Below are 25,308 nucleotides of genomic sequence, written 5' to 3'. Positions count from 1 at the left end.
AAACTAAGATTAAACTTGCTTGGGAATCTGATTTTGACTCTCATTGGTGCGTTAATTTATGGAATAGGATTTGGGCTCGGTCGTTAAAGATTTCAAGATCTGCTTCTACCACTCAATCCATGTTTCATTTATATCACAGATTATATTTTACTCCTACTTCCATAGCTAACTTTACACACATAAATGATAAGAAATGCTGGTCCTGTGATTCCCCTTCAGCAGACCTTTCACATCTCCTTTTTTCATGTCCCCCTGTCATTTCTTTTTGGACACAAATCTGGGCTAGTCTATCTACCATTTTTCAGATCCACATTCCCATGTCAAATATCATTCTTTTTATGGGTAGTTTGTCAGAATCCATTTCTTTACCATCCTCTGACAAAAGCTTGTTTGATCTTATGTTGACTTTAGCGTTTCAACAAATTACGACAAATTGGAAATGTTTGACCAAACTCTCACTCAAGTCATGGTGGAATACTGTATGCCAATATCATAGATTAGATGTCGCTTATGCATCCCAATGTAATACACATGTGATTAGAGATGTGTTTTGGTTACCATTAACTAATTACTTGAATACATTTTCTACAAATACAGTCTCTATTAATAATGTTTCTCATTGTCGCTCTGAAAACTTCCAACCCCCGTGAAATCTCTTCCTCTTTAACCTATCTTTCCTCTTCTTTAAACATTAGATAGAGCTTTTACTCAACAGTTAATTTGGTGTTATATTGCATAATTCTTAGGAGCATAATGTTTTCAACAGTTATATAGTACTTACGGAAATATTTAATATTCCTTCCTTCCCCCTTCCCCCCTTTTCTCTCACTCCCCTCTTTCTCCCCTATAATTGTAAATCGCTTTCTACTGTGATTTTGTTGCCTACTCTGTTATGATTACAAATTATCTTTTATATTCTGATTTTTCTTTTAGGCCTTTAATGTATGTTTATTGATTTTTATGATTCAATAAAGCGTATTAAACTTTAAAAAAATGTTGGGTTAGAGAATATACATGGCAAACTTGTATTAATAAGCCGGCATCATACGTGATTCCTGATTCCATGTGTGCCTGACGGTCAAAATGAATGTCATATTCAAAGGCTCTACCACTCAGTAATCCTTCGAGGTGCACATATTGAAAGCTAAAATCCATCAAACTGTAGTCACTGCTATATTGATGATTACAAAGCTCCACCACTTATTAATCCTTCAAGATGCATATATTAAAATACACCCAAATGTGATCATTACTGTGTTAGTCGCTACACTAGATAAGAACAGTTTGATCAACCGTTATTAAATAGTATTGTGCTCTCCCAAGGTAACTCGCTGTTTAATCCCTGTCTGTATGTACTAACTGCAACGATGAGGTTTACAACTCCGTGTGCACCAGCGAGTATAGACTGTGTAATTTTTTATTAAAACTTTCTATTTATCGTCTCCCACTCTACTTCCAGCAGCCCACCGTTAAAGCCACTCAAATACAAAAGATATATCATACAAACAAAGGAAGGAGCGGAATAATGGTACGTAATTAAACAATTAAATATTGTAATCCAAAAGATGCAGTCCAAAAAGTATCTTCCAATTGAATTCTTTATTTTTGTCCTCTTTCCTTTTCAGAATTTTCATATATAATGTTCCAACAAATTATTGCGTTGATTTATACATATTCAATTAATTGGAATCATTGCGTAGATTTATACATATCCAATCCGTTGGAAAAAATATAATAGTACTAAGTACACACAGCCAACGCGTTTCGTCCTATTTAGGACATCATCAGGGCTGTAGAAAATAAAAGAAAAACATAATATCACTAGACAGTACTTTGTAAGTATTCATAACAAAGAGTCACACAAGGAAGGAAATATCCATTATTCATAATCCTGCCTATTTAACAATCTTGAACATAACCCAATTTAAACTAAACCATTCTTAATTCCACAGTGTTAATAAAGCACTCCACACTTATATCCCCACATATATATTCATCGTTCTAATGTTGATAAAATTATCCAAATTTATTTGCACAGTTTTTATTAACCAATCTTGATTCCCTCAGTCTCTCTTAATTGGACAAAATATCTTAAATATTCTATTTCGCCAAGTTATTCTGTCTGTATGTGTTAAGGGAAAATATCCAGTACACCTCTCTTTTGTTCTGGATCTCTTAGCTTCTATTCACATCTGAGTTGTTAATTTTTTCCAGAATGTGCGATTTAATGTCATTGGTATTATGTTGAAATTCTTTTAAACGTTTTACCAAAGGAGCATTTAGTTTGTTAGTTCTAATCGCAGAGCAGTGTTCTGTGAGGCGGGTAGCCACAGCTCTTGATGACTCCACAACATACCATAGTTCACATGGGCATATAATTAAGTAAATCACATTGTGGGTTTTACAATTGCTCATCACTTTAGAATTGATTGAAAACCCATTGTGCATCAAAGTGTGTCCTTCTATGACATTGTCACATGGTTTACAGTGTGGCTGACATCACTTAAAAGTGCCTCTGACTGGTGAACTACCGTCAATCGATTTTTGTACCAGGGTTAAAACGTGATCGGACTACTATGTCTTTAATATTCTTGTTCCGTCTGTGGGCATATAACGGTTTCTTGAGTTTGAGTGATTGATCAGGATCACTGTTCAGTATATGCTAGTTGGCATTGATTATTTGTTTTACTTGTTCATTCATGGTAGAATGTTTCGTAATGCATACTAGTTGATCAGTCTTTTTAGGGCTCTTAGATTTTAATAAATAGTCCCTGTCATAAAATCTTGCTCTTTTAAAAGCATCTCGCACAAGTCGATGGGGGTAGCCTCTCGCTATAAACGTAGCCTTCATTGCTGCTGCTTGGGAATCAAAGTCAGTTAGATTACTGCAATTCCGGCACAGTCGCAGGAACTGCCCGAACGGAATGCTTTGTTTCTGTGTCCTGGGGTGATAACTTTCAAAATGTAGGAGTGTATTTCTCGCGGTAGGTTTAGTAAAGAGGTCTACTACTAGGTCATCTGTTTGTTTCCTAATCAAAATATCAAGAAATTCCACTTGTTGTTTGCTCGTGTGTGCTGTAAATTTTAAATTAACATGTGTAGCGTTAAGCCATTGTAGAAATTCCTCAAGATTTTCTTCGGTGTCAGACCAAATTAAGAAAATGTCATCGATGTATCTCGACCACTGTTGTACTAATTCAAAAAAGGGAGCTATTTCATTGTCAATTAATTTTAATTCAAATTGCGACATATATTTATATATATATATATTCGCTACTGACGATGCTACTGTGGCTCCCATACAGACGCCTTTGATTTGTTTAAACAGATCATTACCAAACTCGAAAGTATTTTCCGTCAGGACAATAGTAAGGCAATCAAGAACAAAGGATTTGGGCCAAGGAATATTATACACGTCTATAAACCAAGATACAGCTTGTATTGCTTTTGTCTGAGGAATATTGCTGTATAGTGACTCTATGTCTAGAGTCACTAAGGCTTCTTGGTTTGAATTAAATGGTAGATTTTCTACTTTGTTGATTATCTCGCCTGTGTATGTAATGTGTGATGGAGTGTGGAATGTTGCTCTGCAGACCTTTCCGGCCCATAGAAGCAGGGAGAACTCCATTGTCTACAATGGAGCTCCCAACATTCCAATGTTCTAATGGGGTTTATATTTTGGCAGACGGGATATCCCACCGAGATCTAAATCAGGCCCTAAGTCTTGGTTATTTGACCTCGCTACCAACCTAGATATTCTTTCTTGTCCGGTGGCAAAGGAGTGAGCGCGAGATAATCCCTTCATTCCATTTTCCAGTATTGTGCCAGGGTGGTCGGTGCAGCAATATTAGTCCACATAGATGTTTCTCCATTGATCCCAGTGAGCCCCCATATTGCCCAGAGTACGCATAATGCATACACATTAGTAAAAGCGTTCCAATGCTGATAGATGGAGACCTTGTGCTGCTTTTGTTCCTGACAATGTGGTCAATATCCAGCAGGATATTCCTTCAGTGATGCCTTTGACAGCGAGATGCCAAGCATGGATGTCATTTAGGGGTCGCAGCTGCGACCCATGGCGTGTCCCTTGCTGCCCTTGGCTCTGCTTTTGAGACTCCTGGCCTCAGAGGTGACAAAATCAGTGCCTGGAACACAGGGGCAGGTCTTTCTAATGGACCCTTGCACGGTTTCTGCAAAATGTGTCACTCAGTATCTGCCCCTTTTTGAATGTCCGCCATGTTCCTTTCTTAATAAGTTTTCGTTTGCTTTATGTAATGTAGAGAAATATTAAGCCTTGATGCTTTCCGTGTAGGGAAGTGTAGAAGAACCTGTAAAATTGAAAGAAACGCATTTCATTTTATCAAACGAGTAGATGAGCCAGGTACCGAGGCTGCGATCGACCGGTCTAAATGCTGCACGTTCATCTAGCTGTTACAGTAAATAAGGTTATAATATTGTAGCGCCAAGATTCCATTGAAGACAGTTTGCTTTTAAAAGAAGTAATCATGAATAAATAACAGGAAAGCTGGACGTCTAATATCTCCCCTATCAGCATGAAATCCAGGCCAGACCCATGGGATCTCCGGCCTAGTGTTCTTCGGGTTTGCATCTATGCATTTCAGGACGTGTCATCAAATGGACTACGTATGCTTGTATAGTCACGTGCTAGTGGAACTAATGTCCGCATAACACTACAACCTTCAACTAAACAACACTATTCTCCATATATTACAAAACACAACATGCAAATCCAAAGCGCACCATACCACTCACCTCAAATCAACACCAAATGATACATACGACTCAATAAGGAGATCCACACCAATTTATAACAAGCATTGGCATAGCCAATAGGTCTCGCCTTTGGGACCTTATAAGTGTTTAGCCATGCAACAGTTGATGTTGTTGCACCAAGGATATTGTGCTGCATAACTAAATACTTATAAGGTCCCAAAAGCGAGACCTATTGGGTATGCCAATGCTTGTTGTAAGAGGGCAGGGAGAGGATGATACTATTCATGTTCATAAGAGAGTTCATTTTCGACACAGGGTGCAGTTTTAGCAACAGTAACGAGGAGTTCTCTCTTGGCGGGTGAAATTCGCAATTTTGTGGCACCATTCCTTGCTGGTGGTGGGGACGGACTTTCAATGGTGTCTAAAGGTAAAAACCCTTCATGTTTTTGCGTGGGGGCGGACTTATGAGGGTGAGTGAAGGGCTAAAGTTCAAACCTCGGGGATAGGTTTTACACTTGCGTTTAAATAAATACGATGTTTTATAGTTTCATTTGTTTTACAATACCGCTCCGCGCACGTTCATGTCGGAAAATAGTTAAAATGAGACAACGGGTTCTATGGTGTTAAACGATAGCCTTTTGCCTTTCAAAAGAAAACATTATTTCTACCCGTCAATAAGGCGTGTTTTTAAAAGGAAGCTACTTCCTTTACAATAGCTGATTGTAACTTTGTTTGCACAGCTCCAGTTGGTTGAGTAAATGAAAGGATGGTATGTGCAATCGCGTCAACATCAGATGTGTGTGGGGTTATTTAAGTGAGCTCTTCTGACACACCAGTGAAAGATGGATTTAGAACGCGGACGTACTGTAGTGCTCTCGACGTGATGATGTGTGAGGCTTCTCTTTTTATCAAAAGGCCTCAGATGAGTCTTGTATATACAAGCCCCAGCCACTGTTCAGCCGGAAGGTAACAAAGAACAGCTTTAACCGCATTTCTTGGGACTCAATTGTGCGCCACGGGGAGACAGCCCAGGTTAAAAAGTGATGCGTTCGCCACGAAGCCTCGCTGTTTTGTCTCGGCGCTAGCAAATATTAAACTGAGCAACTCGTTTACTAATTTTTTGCGTATTTTCAGTGCTTTAAATGGGCAGGTACTCACCAGGGCTGAGTACCTGCACTTCTTTAATTTGAAATGGAGAGTACCGGCACTTCTAAGGAGTAAAGAGGCACTCTGGATAGTGCCTAACAGCACTTTTTAATTTACATTTGAAGCACTGATATTGCATGCTTTTATTTTCAAAACAGAATCAGCAAAAACGTTGTTTTGTAACTGACCTATAACTTAACTCGTGGGACAGAATAGGTGCAAAGAGAATAAAACGACACCACCGCACCGCACGTGGGGGCATATCAGCAACACCCGGCGATAATTATCGCTCAGCGCTCTTAGCGTGAGGATAATTATCGCCTAGTAACGAGGATTTTTATCGCTGAGATAGCGTGCTATTAGCAACGCTTATCTCCTCAGCGATAAAAATCCTCACACTAACTGCCTAACGTGAGATTATCACTGGAAACCCAGCGATAATCTCACGCAATGTGGCGTTAGCTTGTTGATAGGGACTCACAAACTTAGCCATGATATCCACCTTTCATAGGATATCATGGCTAAGTCAGTCCTGAAGCAGGCGTAAGGAAAGTAGTGATAACAGGGGTTATCGCTACTTTTCCTGACGCTATGCTTCATAGCGTGGGGCTTGATGATAGGAGAAATGTCGCTTCCTGCCATGTTAGGTCAGGAACGCCCACTTTGCATCTGGGCGTAATGAATCCCCACGCTAAAGCAAGGTTTCACGCGTTAGCGTGGCCTTGCTAATTAGGCAATAAAATTATCACCGCTTTTCGGCCGAAAACGGCCGCAAAAGCGGCGATAATTTTTTATCGCCTGCTTGTAAATATGCCCCAGAAATCTCCCAAAACAGACCGAGGTGAGGTCCTTCGTTGGTGCTCTACATGCCAGAATAAGTGCAAAGAGATATAGGGGCATATTATCAAGCCAGGCGATAAAATTATCGCCGCTTTAGCGGCGGAAAACTGCCGCTAAAACGGCGATAATGGGCTTGATAATATGCTCTATGGAATTCCAATTAAAGCCCATGTTACATGTCCTTCACATCTAACATGGGCTTCAATTGGAATTCCTTAGAGCATATTATCAAGCCCATTATCGCCGTTTTAGCGGCAGTTTTCTTCCGCTAAAGCGGCAATAATTTTATCGCCTGGCTTGATAATATGCCCCTAAAAACTTACCAAAGGGGAGACCAGTAGCTCTGTAATATCATTCAAAATGAAAGGTTGATTGTGCGAAGTGTGGAAACAGAAATGAAGACCACAGCTGGGGGGCACCGCACAGACACTTTCCCAAGACAGACAGAAGTGCGGCCCTTCGTTGGTGCCCTAAATGCCAGTCAGCATAACGGGTAGTAAGTAAGTAGATAGTTTAAGGTTGCTTTCCATTTACTCATCTTCAATCAAGTTTATGTATGAGTGGTCAGGAATATCAGTGAATACTACCTGGGTTCAAGGCTACCTCACTGGTTGAACGTAGTAGGAGTAAGCAAAAAAAAATTGTGCAGCAAAGTTTTGAGAATATTGCCTTGTACACACATTAATAAGTTTACAGCATTTTAAGTCCACCTTTATCCATATTTATTTTTTCTGAGCATTGCAAGTTAATTTTCTCTGCATTACAACATAGTTGCCTCAAGAGTAATGATTTTCAAGCAAATGTTGAAGGTCAAAAAACTTTCCAACTTCTTGCATTTATTTTTGTCTTGAAATTTGTATGATGTGTGGGAAAAGTCTGGAAAAAGTCAAGTTGCCAGTGTTTTGTTATAAAAATAAGTACAAATACCATCCTAACAATGTTTTTCTAATGAAAATCTGCCAGAAGTTAATGTGAGGATTTCACCCACAAAACCAAAATTCGAGGTTTTGCCCATGATTGTTTTCCCACTTATATGAAATGTGCAATGCTTTTTCCAGTTTTTAATGAAATTTGGTAAATACAGTTCGGCAGTTTCACACACGTCCAGTGGAGCCTAGGAGAGCCAAGTTAGGATAAACAGGGTAGAAGTTGCAACACATATATCACATATAATTATTCTTATAATTTATTTTCTGAATTGTCAACCTGTGATTTAATTAATATTAGACTAATCTTTTAAATGTGACTAGTGAGTAAATAATCCGAACAGGTACTTTGTTATGTCATTAACCAATGAAGCCTTGCATTTCATTTCATTTTCTTTAATTAAGTGAAACAGTAAACAGCATTAACCATGTGTGCAGAACACTGCTTGCTTAACCATATGTGTGGTAAGGCAGTCAGAAGTCAGTGGTCTAGATGCAGAGACAGGATGGGCGGGGAGAGGAACAGGAAGAATCGGGAGAGGAAGGACCGGGACGAGGCCTGGTAAGTAGGGCTTGGAGGTGAGAGGGTAGCTTTCAGGGGGCTGGAGAAGTTTTCAAGGGGGACAATTTTAGGGCTCAGGACCGGGGGTTGGGGTAGTTTTTTGGGCTGGGGCCATTTTAGGGCTCATGGTGGGAGGCTGGGTTAGGGGTAGTTTTTTGGGGATGGGCCTGTATTAGGGCTCAGTGCGGCAGGCTGGGGTTGGGGTAATTTTTTTGAAGGTGCCGTTTTAGGGCTCAGGGTGGGGAGCTGGGGTCAAGGTAGCTTTTTGGGATGGGCCTGTATTAGGGTTCAGGGCGGCAGGCTGGGGTTGGGGTCATGTTCTGGGAGGGGTTGCTTTAGGGCTCAGGGTGGGGAGCTGGGGTCGGGGTAGTTTTTTGGGATGAGGCTGGGTTTTAAGGTTTAGGGCGAGGTGATGGGTCCGTTTTTAGGGAAGGGGCAGGGTGCATTGCAGGGTTGGGGGCCAGTTTTTAGGGCTCAGGACGGAGGGGTCAATGTAGTGTTTAGGGCTGGAGGAGAATTGAATTGCTAGGCGCCGTTTTTTTGGGCTCAGGGCAGGGGGGCTGAGGTGTGATCTTTACCATGAATGCCTCTACCAATCATGCCTTTACAATGAAATTCGTTGTAAAGGTATGCGCAGTAAAGGCATACATGGTAAAGATGCAGCTGTGGTTGAGACAACATTGTTTAGCCATGCATTGTTGAGGCATGCGTTGTTCCATCGTACAACCAGGTGAAACATGTCCATGTATCTAATGGAGCATTGTACATTAGCACCAACTGTGGTAACAGAATAGAAATCCAAGACACAATTGAAAATCAGCTTGAAAATATAATGCCAAATATGAAAATATTAATTGACAAGATATCTTTTTAATTTATTAGGAAAAGGAATGAGTATTAAGGACTGTGGATGGGAGTTACACCCTAGAGGCTATGGCAAAGAAAGTCTGATATGAAATACAAGATTATTTGATGCGAGGAGGGTCAAGTTGCACCGAATGCATGCTAAGATTTGCACAAAGGCCACTAGATGTTTGTAACTTGGTGGCCAGATAAGACAGTAATGGAAAATGGAGGCCTTGAAGTACACACAGGCAAACTTCAATAGAAAAGGATCTTCGCCGGCATAGCTGCCCTTTGTACAGATAGGGCAAACCAAATATAACCCCCCCCCCCCCAAAGTTCCTCTGCTAGTGATTCTCACATAACCTTCTTGCGACAGCTGCAGTGTCAAGCAGACCATAAAAAAACAAGCATTGGCATAGCCAATAGGTCTCGCCTTTGGGACCTTATAAGTGTTTAGCCATGTAACAGTTGCATAACTAAATACTTATAAGGTCCCAAAAGCGAGACCTATTGGCTATGCAAAGCGGCCGTGCGGCCGCGAAAGTTAAAGTGATCGCGATCGGGATCACGATCAAACATCAAAGCGGCCTGGTAGCACTTTTTGGAGCCCTCTCAATAAGTCTCGCCAGACCAGCGCATGCGCTGGGTCAGGCGAGACCTAACAAATGCAGACATAGGTGCCAGCAGCCTTCAAAAGAAGTGTTTAAAGTAAACAAACTTTTCAGGGGAAGGCTGTTGCAGGTAGCTCCTACGGCCTTCTGGAGGTCAGCACCCTGGGTGTAGACCCAGCAGGTCCATGCTAAAGGCCAGTCCTGTTCACTGGGCAGCAATTGGGGTTGATGTGTTAAGAATTAAAGGCAGGATGACACATTGGGGCAGCTCATTTAATGGTTTCCAATAAACAGGGGGTAGAGGGGCGAATGGGATTTAGATGAGGTCATCTCCTCCTCATGTAGTCTGTACTCAAATTTTCCCTTTCATTGGGTTTACCACGGTACCAACAGGGAGGGTAATAAGCCAACAAAAAACATCAGCACTTACATTCGTTGGCTGCGGCCCTCATCAGCCGCTCCCCACTCATGCCCAACTCGGGAGTAAAACAAAAAGGCTACACATGAGAAAATACAGAAACTGGTGTCAGGCCCAGTTGGCGTGCACCCCTGTGAGTGAACCTGGACACTTAAAACAAGAAAACCCGGCAACCCAAGCAGAGCTCATGGGAGCCCGCAGCCAATCTGTGCAGGACCCCCCCCCCAGACCACACGACAGGAGTGAGCTCAGTCTGCAAGCCTCCCAGTCCGTCCAGAAGGCCTGCCACAAGAAGGACACCCATTGGTTTGCCCTGGGTAAGAGGTCTGTGCTCCACAGGCAGGGACCATTTCCACATCTCCTCAGCTATCTCCAACCAGTTGCAGCCAGACCCCTCGTGCCCAGCGCAGAAAGACCCAGAGGGCGCAAAGGCATACTGGGACTGGTACCCAAAGCTAGTTTCTAGCAGGCTTCTTTGAGCTTGCATTTTAGCTTGTTTCCGATTCTTCTTGTCTCGAGGTCGGGATCACTGTGATGGGGAGGGCATAGTTCAAAGAGTCCACACAACTCCAGTGAGGGTGTTTAATGCAGTAAGTGTGAACATTGTAGCCCATCCGCAAGTGTCCTTCCAGTTCTGTAGTCCCGCAGCCACCTCCTGCTCTGCAGAGACAGAATACTAACCGAAGGCACAGAACATAGAACTACGCCCAGAAGATGCACTCTTGGAGCATGGCTGCACGCGACAGTATACAATGACATAATGCAAGTAACGACAGACAGAAATGCATATCAATGCAATTGTAAATACCACAATCACCTCTTGATTACTGAGTGAGACGAGGATGAGTAGAACTAAGATGAATAAAAGTCACAGATTATTAATGAAAGCATTACATCATATATGGCTATATGAGGAGCTATTTAGTATTACCCCGAGTGCAGGGGGCGTTAGTCTCTCGAAGGACTTTATCGCACAAAATCCTTCCTTGGAACTTTATTCATGCATCGAGCTTTCTCTAAGCTCACCACAAGTTCAAGGTGTACAGAAGCTGCAAGCTATGTGCAGGTGTCGCCCTTAAGTTAACACCTCCGTCACGGGCTGACACCACCTGTGTCAGCACAGCTTCTCCAGGGCTCAGTTAATCTCAGGGTTCATCTCGTCAGCCGTGAGCCAGTCACTGAGGGGGCCCCGCACACCAGACGGAGACAGATGACATCAAATGCAAGCTGCAGTCCGACCGCAGTGGCACAGAGGGAGCTGAAGCAGGGTGAGGGCACGACACACTGGCACTGCAGAAGGAAGACACACGAGCCTGCGGGATCCAACCAGAACCTCCGCGGTTCAATCAGCAAAGCAAACAGAAAACCTCCAATCGCAAGTACCGTCTTTAACGTGAAGGGAAGCGTTAAACCAAACATTGCACGTAAAACATGAAGTATTAATATGGTTAACTCCAATGCAGGCCTTTCTCAGCTAAAGCTAAAAATCAAACAATAAAAGCAACAGAATCAACAGAATGCCTCGACCTCACAGACAAAATGTGCAACCTTTAACAGTATCAGAAAGCTACCCAAGCCCCACTGAGCATCTGCTGAACAAGCATTAACCATGCGTAATTAGCATTTGTGATACTGCGATTGTTAAAGTATGGAATAGTCTCAAAAGATCTATTTGTTGTCCTTCATACAAATAACAATAGGTATAATAGAGTTCATCCCTATTGTAGTTGTGTAAAAAGGCTAAAACATCCCTGTGCGCTCTGGCCATTTATTCATCTTTTTCAGTACTGATACCGAGGTATTTCCCATGAACATAAAAATATATCTGCTCAGAGTAACTCATGGTCTACACACAAGCCTCACAAATATGTGCTCCAAATGTAGCAATCACAGGGTGCACTTCTAGAATGATTACGTTTGACTTTGCAATATGTGGTTTTAGGGATATAATGTGTTCCAGTTCTTGTTTCTCTTTTTTCCTTACCGTTTTGTATTTAAAACATAGACAGCGGCAGAAAGCTCCTTTTTGAAACATTGAGGCAGACGGTCCTAGCCAGGTGAATATGGCTGCGCACACCTTCTGTTGAACAGACGAGCAGCCTTTACACGGTGGAATTCATCCATTCTGAAAGTGCCAACACCTGCTAGGAGTCTAGGCAGGGGCTATGAAGAGGCCACAAGGGTTTATGATTCCACCAGGAATTGTGGACCATGTATCGGAGTGACATTTTTGTTCCACCTGTAGAGATTTGGGATACGGTCTGCGGGCGTATCAAGCAATGCATTTTTTAAGGATTCATGTCATATAATTTTATATTAAAAATCTTAAATGCCTAGTTAAGTCAACCCTGTATTATTTAGGGGGATCGTAGACAACCTGTGGGTGAGCAAGTCATTGGCATCTATACAGCTAGGACTAAGGACGGAACTAGGTGAGCAGTTCCAACAGAGCCAATGGAGGATTGATGGATCTGGCACTGTGTTTACTACTGTTTCTGATTCTGTTACAAAGTTGTTGTGTGAATGTGGTTTACCGGGTTGATGGCAATGTTACCAGTGACAGCAGCCAAGGCTAATCAGGAAGTTGTATCACAACCTCACATGCGTCAGCATTGAGACACTGGCAGGCATATTTACAAGAGTTTATCGCCACAGGACCGTCACTTTTTATGACATTCCTGTGGCAATATACCCTTCGCCTTATTTACAAGGCGGGGTTAAGCCACTTAACGTGGCTTAACCCTGCCTTGTGAATAAGGCCCCCTTACACGCAGCACTTAGTGTGAAAGGGGCGGGAAACTGGTGTTCTGGTGGGCGTTCCGCCACAATACCAATGCTTTTTGATGCGTATTATGGTGCAAGGGTACCTGCGTTGGCACTAGGCAGCTGAATTTAGCCCAAGTGCAGGGGTGTGCAGTATCATTGTAAACAGGGCGCATCCCTTCATTTTCAGAATGGCGGAGCGTGGCGTTAGCAATTTTGGCTTTAAGCTGCGCTTCACCATTCTCTTGTAAATATGTCCATGCATTTGTTTGAGGCTTTTCAGCTCAATTCAGCTGCATCATTATAATCTCTACTGCTTGTATAAAAGCTGGTAATGGTGCAGACATCGCAGATTAATTCCAGTAAAGCATCATGATGGATGTTTGATGCTCCATGTATGCCAATAATCCACTCCTAAAGTGATCGTCATCCAACCCAGTACATGCCCACGAATGCAAGCAAGACCAGTCGACGAAGAACGTCTTCTCTGTTCTCTATGCTTTATTTTTTGATGGGCGCTCTATCTTCTATGTAACTTTCTGTCTTCCATTCTTATGACATCTTTAGTCGAGGTTGATTTTTTTCCCATGAGTATATGTTCTATTTATTTAGAAGCTGAATAACAAGTGAAGGGGCATATTATCAAGAAATAGGCGTTAAAATTATCGCCGCTTTAGCAGCAGAAAACTGCCGCTAAAGCGGCGATAATAGACTTGAGAATATGCCCTAGAGAATTCCCATAGAAGCCCATGTTCTGGTGTCAACATGGGCTTCTATTGGAATTCTCTGCGGCATATTATCAAGCCCATTATCGCCTCTTTAGCGGAAGTTTGCTGCCGCTAAAGCGACGATAATTTTAACTCCGTGCTTGATAATGTGCCCCAAAGTGCCCAGGCACCGCTTGGTTATGGTGAGCTATATGGACCACAGGACTTTGCATACTAAAAACTCTCAGGAAAGTAAGACCTTTACTTCCCAGAGATAAGTTTCCCCCAAAAAGCTGGTGCCTGTGTACTGTCACATGTAGATTATTGTAATATCATCTATGTGGTTCTGCCTCAATCTGCCCTAGCAAAACTCAAGCACCATGGCTGCAAGAAGTGTCTGGTGCTTGAACAAATTCGGACAAAACTGGGCTGACTCCGTATTAAAGCAGCTGAAGTAAAAATTGCTTGCCTTGCCTTTCAAGAGACTGGACCGTCATTCTCTCAGAAATGATTGGTCCATATGGCCCAGTCAGAACACTGTGACCTAGCACTCCTCTATCGACCAAAGTGCCCAACGTTCCTAAAGCTCGGGCTTGTGGAAGGTCCTTTTGACTTTTTGGCGCAATGATCTGAAACAGTCTTCTACCGAATATCTGTGTAATTCAAAATGGCTTCATATTTAAACAAGCATTTGCAATGCAATAGGTCTCGCAATTACACAAGTTTGAGCTATTGGCACTGTAAATGACAATGCCTCTTATTTATGTTTTTGTTTGTAAAACATAAATAAAACGCATTGTCATTTACAATGCCAATAGCTCAAACTCCCGTAAATGCGAGACCTATTGCATTGCAAATGCTTCTTTACTTATTTTTTTTAACACCCTTAACTGCACATGAATGATGGAGTAATTGTGGCAGCGATGCAAAAACTCACTGGTGTTGGGCACTTGCGAGCCAAGATGAAGGAAGGTAACCGGAAACTAGGAAAAACATTAAAAGCATCTTTAAAAGTGTCATTGACGAGGCCACTTACCATATCGATTTTTAAATTGTAACATTTATATCCAAAACGATCTTGATAAAATCATACTTGCACAAACATCAATTAACTTTGTAATGTTTTGCGAAGCGTAGCACTTCCAAAGAAAATAATACGATAATTACATATTTTAAGTCGGGTCCGTCCCAGGAACGCACCTGCGACTTTGTTTTAATCGGTCTGTGGCACAAATAAGTAAAGAGTTTAAGGACCGACCTGTAGCTTTCGAAAGCCCACCAAAATGATAGAATACAATGCAAATAAACAATCAAAAAAAGGAAAAATAAAGCCAAAGGCATGTATCTCTCCCGAAAACGGACTGGGATCCTCCTGCCGCATACGAGCTCTGTGCCAAAAATAAACCACACAAGAGTCCCACCTGCCTTCTTTTAATACAACACTGAAGTGAACGTGTACGATCTCCAACAATCCTAGCACCTAAAAAGTAAGCGCACGTCACCTCGCAGATGCAAACAGCACCCCGCATTTCTCCAAGCCCGCAGGGAGAGTAATAATTACTGCCCACGCTGGTCAGGAAGCAACTTCCGGTCTTAGAAAACTAGCAACAGACACACGGCACTCCCCAGAGGGAGTGCTGCACCTTCTGAACAGTTTCCGGAACATGCACAGCAGTGGCGTTCGCACAGCAGTGCCGTTCCGACATTGAAAAATGCAAATGCGTACAATTTCGACGGGGGTCGGCATTGGCGGGGTGTGTGCGCGCGCGTGTGCGTGAAGCGCATCCACAAACCCCGATCGCTGCGCGTGCCCCGGTCTGTCTCCCTTGAGAGACATCACGGCAACAATAGTTCTCGTTGGCGGCAGCGCTTTGCGCTGCAACGCCAGCGCGACCTAAAAAGCAGTCTAGTCCTATCTCTCACTGAAGTCTTAAGGGCTTATTTACAAGCCCCTTGCACCACTGTTCCCATATTAAAAGTGACTCACTAGCGGCGCAAGGGGCTTGTAAATAAGCCCCTTAGTTTGATAGGCCGCGTTTTGACACTTGACGCTTTTTTGGGAGGAGCTTGCATGAGGCATTGGTGTGTATTTATGTATTTGTGAATTTTTGGGGGGGGTTTGTTCCGTTTTGTGTTGGGTGTTATTCATTATACTAACTACTCATCTTGCATGGCCTAGTGCCAAGATGCCTTCGCGTATAATCATAATAATAACAGAGAAGACATTTTGTTACTCGAAGCAAATGTTTTTCACTGTGACTGATTTGTACATCAGTTGCTACGGTCAAGTCGTTAAGCAGTTGTTGCGAAGCACCAGTGACTGCTATGTGTCCCATCCTTTGAAAACTGGGCGCTTATTGTCTGCCCTGGTGCAAAAATCATGACGTGCTGTTGACTTTAGCAAGCATGTTTGCTGCATTTCATGTTATTCAAGCACAAACGGTTTAAAAGAGAATGTGCTATTGTTGTTCAGCATTCAATTTATTTGCAATCTGATCACTGATTTTGAAGTATAATGTATAAATATATATTAGCTATAAATAATGTACATGCACCGTCTTTATTTTTTCTCCATAAAAATGTCAAGTATTATATCCTTTTTGGAAATATTAAATGCTCTTTTATTCGAACACATATTCATGCCATAAAATGCTGGAAATATAATTTAAGTTTAAGCTTATGTTCTAGTTAGAGCTACTGTCTGTTGTGACATACTCTCTGGTACAAGTGCTGCCTGCTACTTTATAGAACCTATGCGCATTTTACTGTATTTCTGATCAAAATACCAACCTTTGTGTTGGAATATTGTGTTAGTGCAATTATCTGAACTATATCTTTATTTCTAATCTATTATCTAGTGTCATTTCGTCTAGAACAGTAGAACCATGTGACAGTACATCCCCGTGAAGAGATTTGAACAGCAGTTGCCATTTTCGTAAAACATATTGGGGCAGATTTACAAGTTCTGGCGCATCTCTGTAAATCAGCAGGGATGCGCCAGAAAAGATGCGACACGCATCTATCTCCTTGTGCCACCGGGAATTTGTCGAATTTACAATGCGGCGCACCGTGGCGCAAGGATAGGGCGATGCGTGTCGCTCCTGTGGCGTAAGGGTGGCGCAATGCTGGAGTCATGTCGCAAGCGCGACGCAGCTCCAGCAATGTACAGGGGCCGCCCATACCTAACGTGGTGCGCCACTCCTTATGCCTGCCCATGCAGGCGTAAGGATTTATCACAGTGGCCTCGGGAAAGTGACTCAGTGAAATCTTGTAGATTTCACTGCGTGATTTTTACGAGGCTTTACTGCGACGGAACGCCTACCCTGCACAGGAACGCCCACATGAAACCTGACGCAGGTTTCATGTGGCGCAGGGCTTTACAACGTGATAAATCTAGGGAGATGCGTCACGTTGTAAATAAGGCGCAATGTGGTGCATGGTTTACGCCGCTGCTGCGTCACAGAAGTGACGCAACGGCGACGTAAATGTGGCGCATGGGGCTTGTAAATCAGCCCCTTAATCAGAGGCGTAGCTAGAGCTTGTGGTGCCTGGGGCTATCGCTCAGATTGCCGCCCCCGGGGGGGGGGGGGTGGTTGCTGGGGAAAAGGGACGGCAAGCACTTGAAAGAGGACCGAGAGGCACGTAGTATCGCCGCTAATAGTTACCTCGACCATGCAAGTTACATGCACATTCATGACACGGTCCAAGGCTACACAGAGGCTACACAGTTGAATACACCGGTGACTGGCAGTACAAAAGAGGACACACAGACTGCATGATCTATCTGGGGACTCAGAAAAACCGCATGTGACATCCATCAGAGAGCTGTGTGAACAATTACCTGGTAATCCCCTGAGCACAATGCAAACATGCACATACATGACACTGTTCAGGGATCCATCATCTACAGCTGACATTAAATGACCATTCATCATGGTCCCCCCATTAAAGCAGTGCACTTTGTGATCTGCATGGTACATGTTCTTTGCAGCAGGCATATTAACCCTCTGTGCTACCTTTCCAGGAGTCAACCCTTCCACTAGACAAAACTCGATCTCTCTCTAGGAAGAACATTAATCACCGAAGTTATCATGACATTGTTATTGTTTCTGAAAATTACTGGAGGCCAGGAAGGAGGCAGCAAGTTTTTTAAACCATAATATATTTGCAAACACTACGCACCCACACGAAATAGGTACCCAGTGCGGTCACAACGCTCGCACCGCCCTAACCTGCTCAAGGTTCATGTGACCTCAGTGACAGAGTCACAGTGACTGGATCACAGTTGCTCTAGGGTGTGCTGCTTCGTAGGCATGCCCGCAAGACTGGAGATGAACTTCAGTATGGATTGTGGTGGACAGGCCTTCAAGGTTAACTCACAATTGACACCACCAGGGTACACCTGCTGGTGCTAAGACATCAAGCCTTCTAAGGTCTAGTGGGGCCTTGTAAGGTCTAGCATGGGAATATGCTCCCTCAGTAGAGTGGTCTGGTGGACTGGTCATGAAGGCTGAACCCAGTTCCCCAGTTCCAAATTCGACAGCTCTGGCCATAGTGCCACATCCTCTCTCCCACTGAACACCATACTGCTCCACTGAGAGAAATTCGCACTGCCTTCAGCTACAACCTAATTGTGCCCGCTATAAACACTTGGATGTGGCTCAATTCAAATTATGCACTTGATAAGAGTAATATGCTGCCTAAAAAAAAAAGTAAAAACAAACACTCATAGGGAATGCAAGATTAAGTAAACAAAGCATGTGAAATGTAAGCAAAAACAACATGGTTAACTTAACGATCTCTCACTCACTATTCAGAAATTAGCAAGTCGTTTTACCTGAAAAGTTAAGGACATGACTACAGGGCCCTGAAGGGAACCGTTTCAATGTTCATTGCTTATATCCTTACAAAACGTAAGCAGTATGGTTTAAAAAGACCACATCCATAAACACAGAGCCATGGTACACATTTTGTTTTCCAATCCACCCATCAACCAGGTATTGCAGTACCTCCAGGAATGGTGCACTTTCCCACCTGGGGACAACAATGCTGTTCAGAGAAAGACGAGAAAACAAAAGTAGCGCTTTACTGCAAAGTCTGTAAAGTGAGGCTGATGTGTTTGGATGTAAATAAAACCAATCTGGCCACTTTGCAACTGTCTTGCTTTATTTAGTTATGTATTTATTTTTCATATTTAAAACCTTCTATTTCTCTCCATCCCGCTGCACTTTAGAACAGAAAAATTTCAGAAAAAGGGCATTTCCCGCAAGAGTGTTTTTCTTTTTTGGATCCATTTCACAGGGAAGCAACTAAATGAAAGAAGGAAAGAGGTTGTGAACCGTTTCTTCAAGTCACTTTTCAGTAAGTGAGGAGCAAGACAGAAAGAAAGGGAATAATAGGAAAAGAGGGGGGAGCAGCTGCCAGCACAAAAAGAAGAGGCCATTGCCCGAGTCCTAATCCTTCCCTGCCCGCGCCCGAACGTCCACGAAAGCAAGCCGAGCCTTATCTGAATGCCTTTGTCCGCCCCCAAAATAATGCCGCCTGGGGCAGACCGCCCCCACGCCCCCCCCCCCCCCAGCTACGCCACTGCCCTCAATGCCCAGCAAGGCAGCGGTCTGCTTCGAATTAAGGGTGGCTTGTTATCGAACTAATCTGTACATCGATTAAAATCATTTAAAATAATAAAACGGCAGCTGCTGTTTAAATCTCTTTCGAAATTCGCCCGTGAAGTCCATTAAAACACGCACCCATGGATGAACGTCATACAGTATAATTTCACAACATAATGCATTAGTTTATTAATACAAATTAATTCATCGGTTTCAGATTAAAGATCAGCGAATACAGCCCGACACTGGTCGACAGGAAGGGAGACGAACTGAGGAACAGCTGATACCTCCATGCATGAAGAATTGACGTACCTTCTTCATTTCTCAGGCATTAGAACGCATTTCACAATAATATGTATTTCTTTAGTAATACCAATTAATCCATCGGTTTCAGACTTCAAGTAAGTTAAAGAAGCTATATGTGTGTCTACATGAAGAGAGACGAATTGAGGAATAACTGTTTCATTACCTCCATTTATGAAGAGTTGAGGGACACCTTTTATTCTCAGTTGTTTGAACACAATAGATGAAACTTGAGGCAAATACCAGCTAATACAATGTAAGTTATTCCTCACAGAAAACTCTCAGTGTAGGTCCTGAAGAGAACCCCAAATTCGTAGAGATTCGAAGTGCATCGACGACTAAGGCTAGGGGATCTTCCCAAAATGGATTACGATGGCCAGTGGGAAAACAACTATAAACATGAATCCCATTTTTGATTATAATTGGAAATAACCCCATAGCTCATTCCAAGAGGGTCACGATACCAGTATCATCTGTGATAATCACCTCTGGTTTTTTAAAAATCCTTTTGACTGGTTTTGTTAATGTTGGTTCAATTGACCCTTATATTGTAGTTTATGCACGGAATTACTAACCAGGTGTTAGTTTTCATTTCAGTCCATGTCAATTTAATATTTGTTTTAATGTTTGTTGAATACACTTGATCGTTTCACCAATGTGAAAATAGAGAATTGTCTGTTTGTATGACATATTGAAAGTCAATGTCAAGTTATTGCGTTAACATTACAGAATTTAATGTGAAATAAATAAACATATCCAGTGGCGTAATGAAAGTTTACACAGTGGGGCCACCACTCTGGATTTAATCCGGAGCGTTTAGGTATGAGTACTGTGCTGAGGGTGCCCCCTGCAGCTCGGGTCCCCCCCGCACCCTGGGGGATGTAGGGCCTGTGTTACACCCCTGCACATATCAAGATACTACATTTGTTTGACTTGGTTTTGGTTTTGGTTTTGGTTTTTGTTATTCACAGCCATTTATTTTTGTTTTCTATGCATTCCGAAGAAGCCCAATTTGACTGTTAGTGAAAGGGCCCAACCCTACAGTCCGTCAGGTCAATTTTAGAATGTTGGCATTTTCCTGCCTTAGCCATTTGGTACCTGCAGTCTGTTTCTGGTCATATGATGGGATGTAGTTTGCAGTTGTGCTTTGTGTATTCCTCCTAATCAGCCACATACAGTGGGAGCTTAGGTGTGAGTGGATGGGTCATCACTGGCAGGATGGGCTAAAGGAGCTGGGCCAAGCCTCACTTACACATAAATAGGTTGTGTCCTGTCTCCACACAAATGGCCTATTAACCCTGCATTGTCACTTAAGTCAGCTTGGAGCCACGGCAGGGAGCCAAGGAATTCCCTGCACTTCAAAGCCGCTGTCTAGAAGCTTCTCCCACCTTCCAGAACTAGGGCACCTGTGTATAAAAGAAGAACCTCAGACACAATCACTTCAGTACACAACTGGACCTGTGGATACTCTGCTAGGAAAAAGGACTGCTGTGCTGCTATAGGACTGCCACTCTGGTAGACTGCTACTCTGAAGGAGGTGCTGCCTTCCTGTGCTGACCTGTTGCTTGCTGCAGCTCCATCTTGAACCCAGGACCCCAGAGTGGCTCAAAGGGCAATTCTACTGGACTACTGATCTGAGCCTTAGGGACATAACAAGCTCCCCAAAGCTCATGAACGAGTCTTCAACGAGTTTCTGACTCCCAAGAGACACCTCTCATGTCCTGGGCTGTTGGTGTTGCTCTCGAGCTCTTTAATTCAAGCTTTTTGGCTCTTTGCTACTGCAAATAGGCCAGTTCGCACCGGAACTGCACTACTCGCACTGAAAATCAGTGCAAGCGACTGCAAGCCTGTCTCTTCACACAGCAAGCGCCTGCGTGGATCACCAACAAGAAGCACCAGCCCATCTGTCCGTGATGCCCAGCCTGAGCCTCACACCAAGCCGGCGACCACCAGCAAGGTTCTTATTGCTCCCAGCGAACGGGGCTCTTCACACAAAACTTGAGAAGGTAAACCTTCAGCAGGACTAATCTGTATCCGACCCGCGCTCTATCGTTGTCTGCTTGAACCTTTGAATTTGATCTGGTCCAGCATGGCCATATGTCTCTGGTTGGTGTTTTATGCTTTTAGGCAGTATATTGTAGTTTATTCCTTCAAAATGTGTCACTCTGGTACTACTGATTGGCTTTTTGTTGTTTTGGTGTTGTGTTGTTCATTACATTAAGCTCTTTTTTCTAACCTGGAGTGAGATGCTATTGTGGGGTGTTTTCACAGTTTTTACTGTTTGAAGTGTAGCACAAAAACTTTACACAGTGCCTCTAAGCTAAGCCTGACTGCTCTGTGCCAGGCTACCAGGGGGTTGAGCATAGGTTAATTTGGGGTTTCCTTGCGCCTTACCATGACTAAGATTATGTTAGCTGCTCACTGCCATTCAACCAGTAACCCAATTTTTAACAGTAGTCATCCTGAAAACCAATGCATTTATACGGCAATTCTTTGATCTTCCACAATTTCAACAACCCTTTTTTGGGTTGAATCCATATGCCAATCACCCTCACCCACCACCACCTTGTTCCCCTTGGTTCCCTGACTCCACTACACCTTTTGAATGCATAGGCAGAAGTAGAGGGATAGGGAAGAACAAAGAACAGCAGGACCAATGGAATGACCTGGAGAACACCCAATAGAATATGTTTCCACTTCAGGTGGGTCCGAGTAAATAGTGAGCTCTGCAATAAATCTGAGTGATTATAATTTCACTGAGATACAACTCCAACTACTTAACAAAAGTTTAGGATTAGTGCTTACACCAAAAACAGATGTATTTGATTTTTGAAGAGAAATGTTTTTATTTTTCCAAGAGACCTTTTTGCCTATAAAGAAAAGGAGATGACAGAGACCCAGACAAAACAATCTGGGCTAGGTTCTCTGTTAACAACTATGCCACATGAACTACTAGCTTTCGAACAGGGGGTATCTATGGACTTAGACACTTTGAAAGATGGTCCAAGAAATCAATTTCACAACTTAACAAGAGCAGAACAAGAGTCATTAAAGGAAATATCCAACATTTAATCTGTGATTATTTAACCCGGCAAGCAACAGTAGTGATACCCAACCAAGCGTACAGAGAAGAATGTCTCAAACTGTTAGAAGACAGTAGAAGCTACAACAAATTAGAGAGGGATCCAACAAAAGGCATAATGGAGGACGTTGAATTTATGGGAAGAATGCAGAAGACAACAATTTGATCAAAATGCAGAGGAGCACAAGGGAAAAATTCCACCATCTAAAAGACCGATTGTCCCTGGGATAGGGTCAATACTGAAACCACTCTCGAAGTTTTTAAAGCATTTCCTAAGACCTCGCCTCATCCAGATGCCATCATGTGTAAAAAACATAAAGGATATGATGAACATCTTGTAAGGAATACTGCTTCATCCATCATCTGAGATACCAGTAGCCCTGGATGTTGAATCATTTCACACCAGCATCCCCAAGAAGAGTCACTAAGGGTAAGAGAATCTCAACTGAAAATGATTACCTGGAACTCCATCACACGCATATAATTCATTATGGATTGTACCCACTTGCCATTGACATGTAATTTCTTCAAGTTTGAAAATGATTTCTTCTTACAAACCAAAGGCACTTCGATGGGTAGAACGTTCACTCCCAGTCTGGCCTGATTCTATGTCACTTTGAAAAGAGAATGCTAAAACAGACCAACCCAATTTGGTCACACATTACCGTATGGAGATGGTATATAGACACTAAATTTATCATCTGGGAAGGCAGAGAAGAGCAGGCTGAGGATTTCTCCATATGCATCAATAATTCCATTCATATCTGAAGTCTACCATCACCATAAGCAAGACTGAGGTCTCGTATTTAGAGTTACTGATAATAACACATGAGGAAACACTAAAATGTGAACAATATTAATACACCACTGACAGGAATAATCTCCTGCATTTTGACGGCTTTTAGCACCCTGGAGTCAGATTTCAACAAACATGCAAAGAAGCTCAAAAGTAAACTACAAGAGAAACAATATCCAGTGAGGATCATCAAGAAGGTGGAAACAAGAGCCACTAACAAACCCCATGTGCAACTATTGCAGTCATATAACAGACAAGTGACAGATCATTTAATATGTGTAATGCCTATGGGATTGATTCAAACCAGATGAGAAATATTATCAACTGATATTGGAAGATTTCCACCTTAGGAGGATTAAAGTTTGAGAAAACAATGTTTTTATTTAAATGCAGACTATCGCTGAAAAACAAATTGATACCTACCAGACCTAGGAGCACTCATCCATCAAACACTGTATCCCAAGCTCCTAATGATTACTGGGAATTTCCCATAAAGACAATGTAATGTCTGCTCACTCACTAAAGAAACAAGCAAATTGAGATTAATAACACCTTGGGTTTTGAAGCACCACACTAACAGTGAATCAAAGAATTCATTTGCACATGTAGACACAAATACATAGGGATAAGAAAAGCAAAAGTTTGAATAAATGTACACCGTAGTACATTCAGTGCATGAAAAATGCAACCAAATTGATCAGCCCCTTGCTTGAGAAGGGACAGTCAGAAAATGTTTTTGAGTGGTACATTCTTGAAAAAAATGACATCTTAATTTGCCAATATGGAAAAAATAGTTTGAATATGAGCAACAATGGATTTAAAATTTACAGAGCTCTGAGAATGATATGAATTCTGACAGTCACCCCTCCCAGAGGCAGTCTTACAGGCCGTGGTTTGGTGGAGTGGAGGGCATGAAATCGTCTCACCAGACGAGGGGCATGAATCGAGGAGGCCGGTTCCCAGGAACTCTCTGAAGGGTCATGATCCTTCCAATCTATAAGGTAAAATAGTTTTCCCTGAGATCGTTTAGAGTCCAGGATACGGTGAAGTTCGTACTCTTGTTGGCCATTAATCAGGTGGGGTAGGGTATCTTTTTGTGTGGCGGGTGGTATGACTTGATCAGTGAAACATGAAACACTGGGTGGATAGTGTATTTAGGGAGAAGCTGTAGCTTGCCTGTGACTGGATTAATTCTCTTGAAGATGTCATAAGGACCTATAAACTGTGGTCGTAGTTTCCTTGTGCCTTCTAGTTGTAGGTGTTGTGTTGATAACCATACACTGTCTCCTTCATTATATATAGGTGCTGGGTTCTATGCTTATCAGCTTGTGCCTTCATGACCAATTTGGCTTTTGCTATACTGGTCCTAGCTGGTTTTTCAATCTCATGCAGTTGTTTTAATCTATCTGTGATTTAAGGTAGCGTTTTAGAAATTCCTGATATATCAATGGGAGGGGCCAGAGGATGTTGTCCTGACATGAAGAAGGGTGTTTAGTTTGTGGCTGAGTGAGTGCTGTTATTATAAGTAAATTCAGCTAGGAGTAAGGTATGATCCCATTGTTCTGTGTATGTGGTTAGTAAGCATCTTAGTGTTGTTTCTAGGTATTGGTTGACCAGTTCAGTTTGCCCGTCGGTGTGTGGGTGGAAGGCAGATGACAAGGCTACCTCTATTTCTAAATTATCAGAGTGTTCTCCAAAATTTAGATGTGAACTGAACCCTGGGATCTGAGATATTTTTAGTCCGCAGACTATGCAGTCTTACGATATGATCAATGAATATTTGACTAAAACGTTTACAGGAGAAAGAATTGTGCAATTTTTGATAAGATGTTCACAACTACTAAAATGATAGTGAAGGTATTGCTTGCTGGAAGGTTAGTAATAAAATGGTGTGCCAAGGAACTGAGGGTATAGGCAGAGGCAGTATAAAGCCTGCAGGCGCAGTGTGAGTGTTCTTGTTTGTGC

The 25,308-nt window shown here is 42.5% G+C and overlaps 1 long non-coding RNA gene across 1 annotated transcript in view; it reads right to left on the bottom strand.

Annotated features, from left to right (window-relative positions):
- Window positions 1–1,615: 1,615 nt before the first annotated feature.
- The window catches only part of LOC146816757 (uncharacterized), a 184,997-nt gene continuing 161,304 nt past the window's right edge, over window positions 1,616–25,308 (bottom strand). Inside the window, exon 3 of the long non-coding RNA XR_014962487.1 lies at window positions 1,616–1,790. This is a non-coding gene — a long non-coding RNA (uncharacterized LOC146816757). The remainder of the gene's footprint in view (window positions 1,791–25,308) is intronic.

Source organism: Triturus cristatus, chromosome 6 (genome assembly GCF_964204655.1).
Source record: "Triturus cristatus chromosome 6, aTriCri1.1, whole genome shotgun sequence".
Lineage (NCBI taxonomy): Eukaryota > Metazoa > Chordata > Amphibia > Caudata > Salamandridae > Triturus > Triturus cristatus.
Note: the sequence above shows the minus strand (reverse complement) of the source record. Positions and strands in the feature narration are given on the sequence as shown.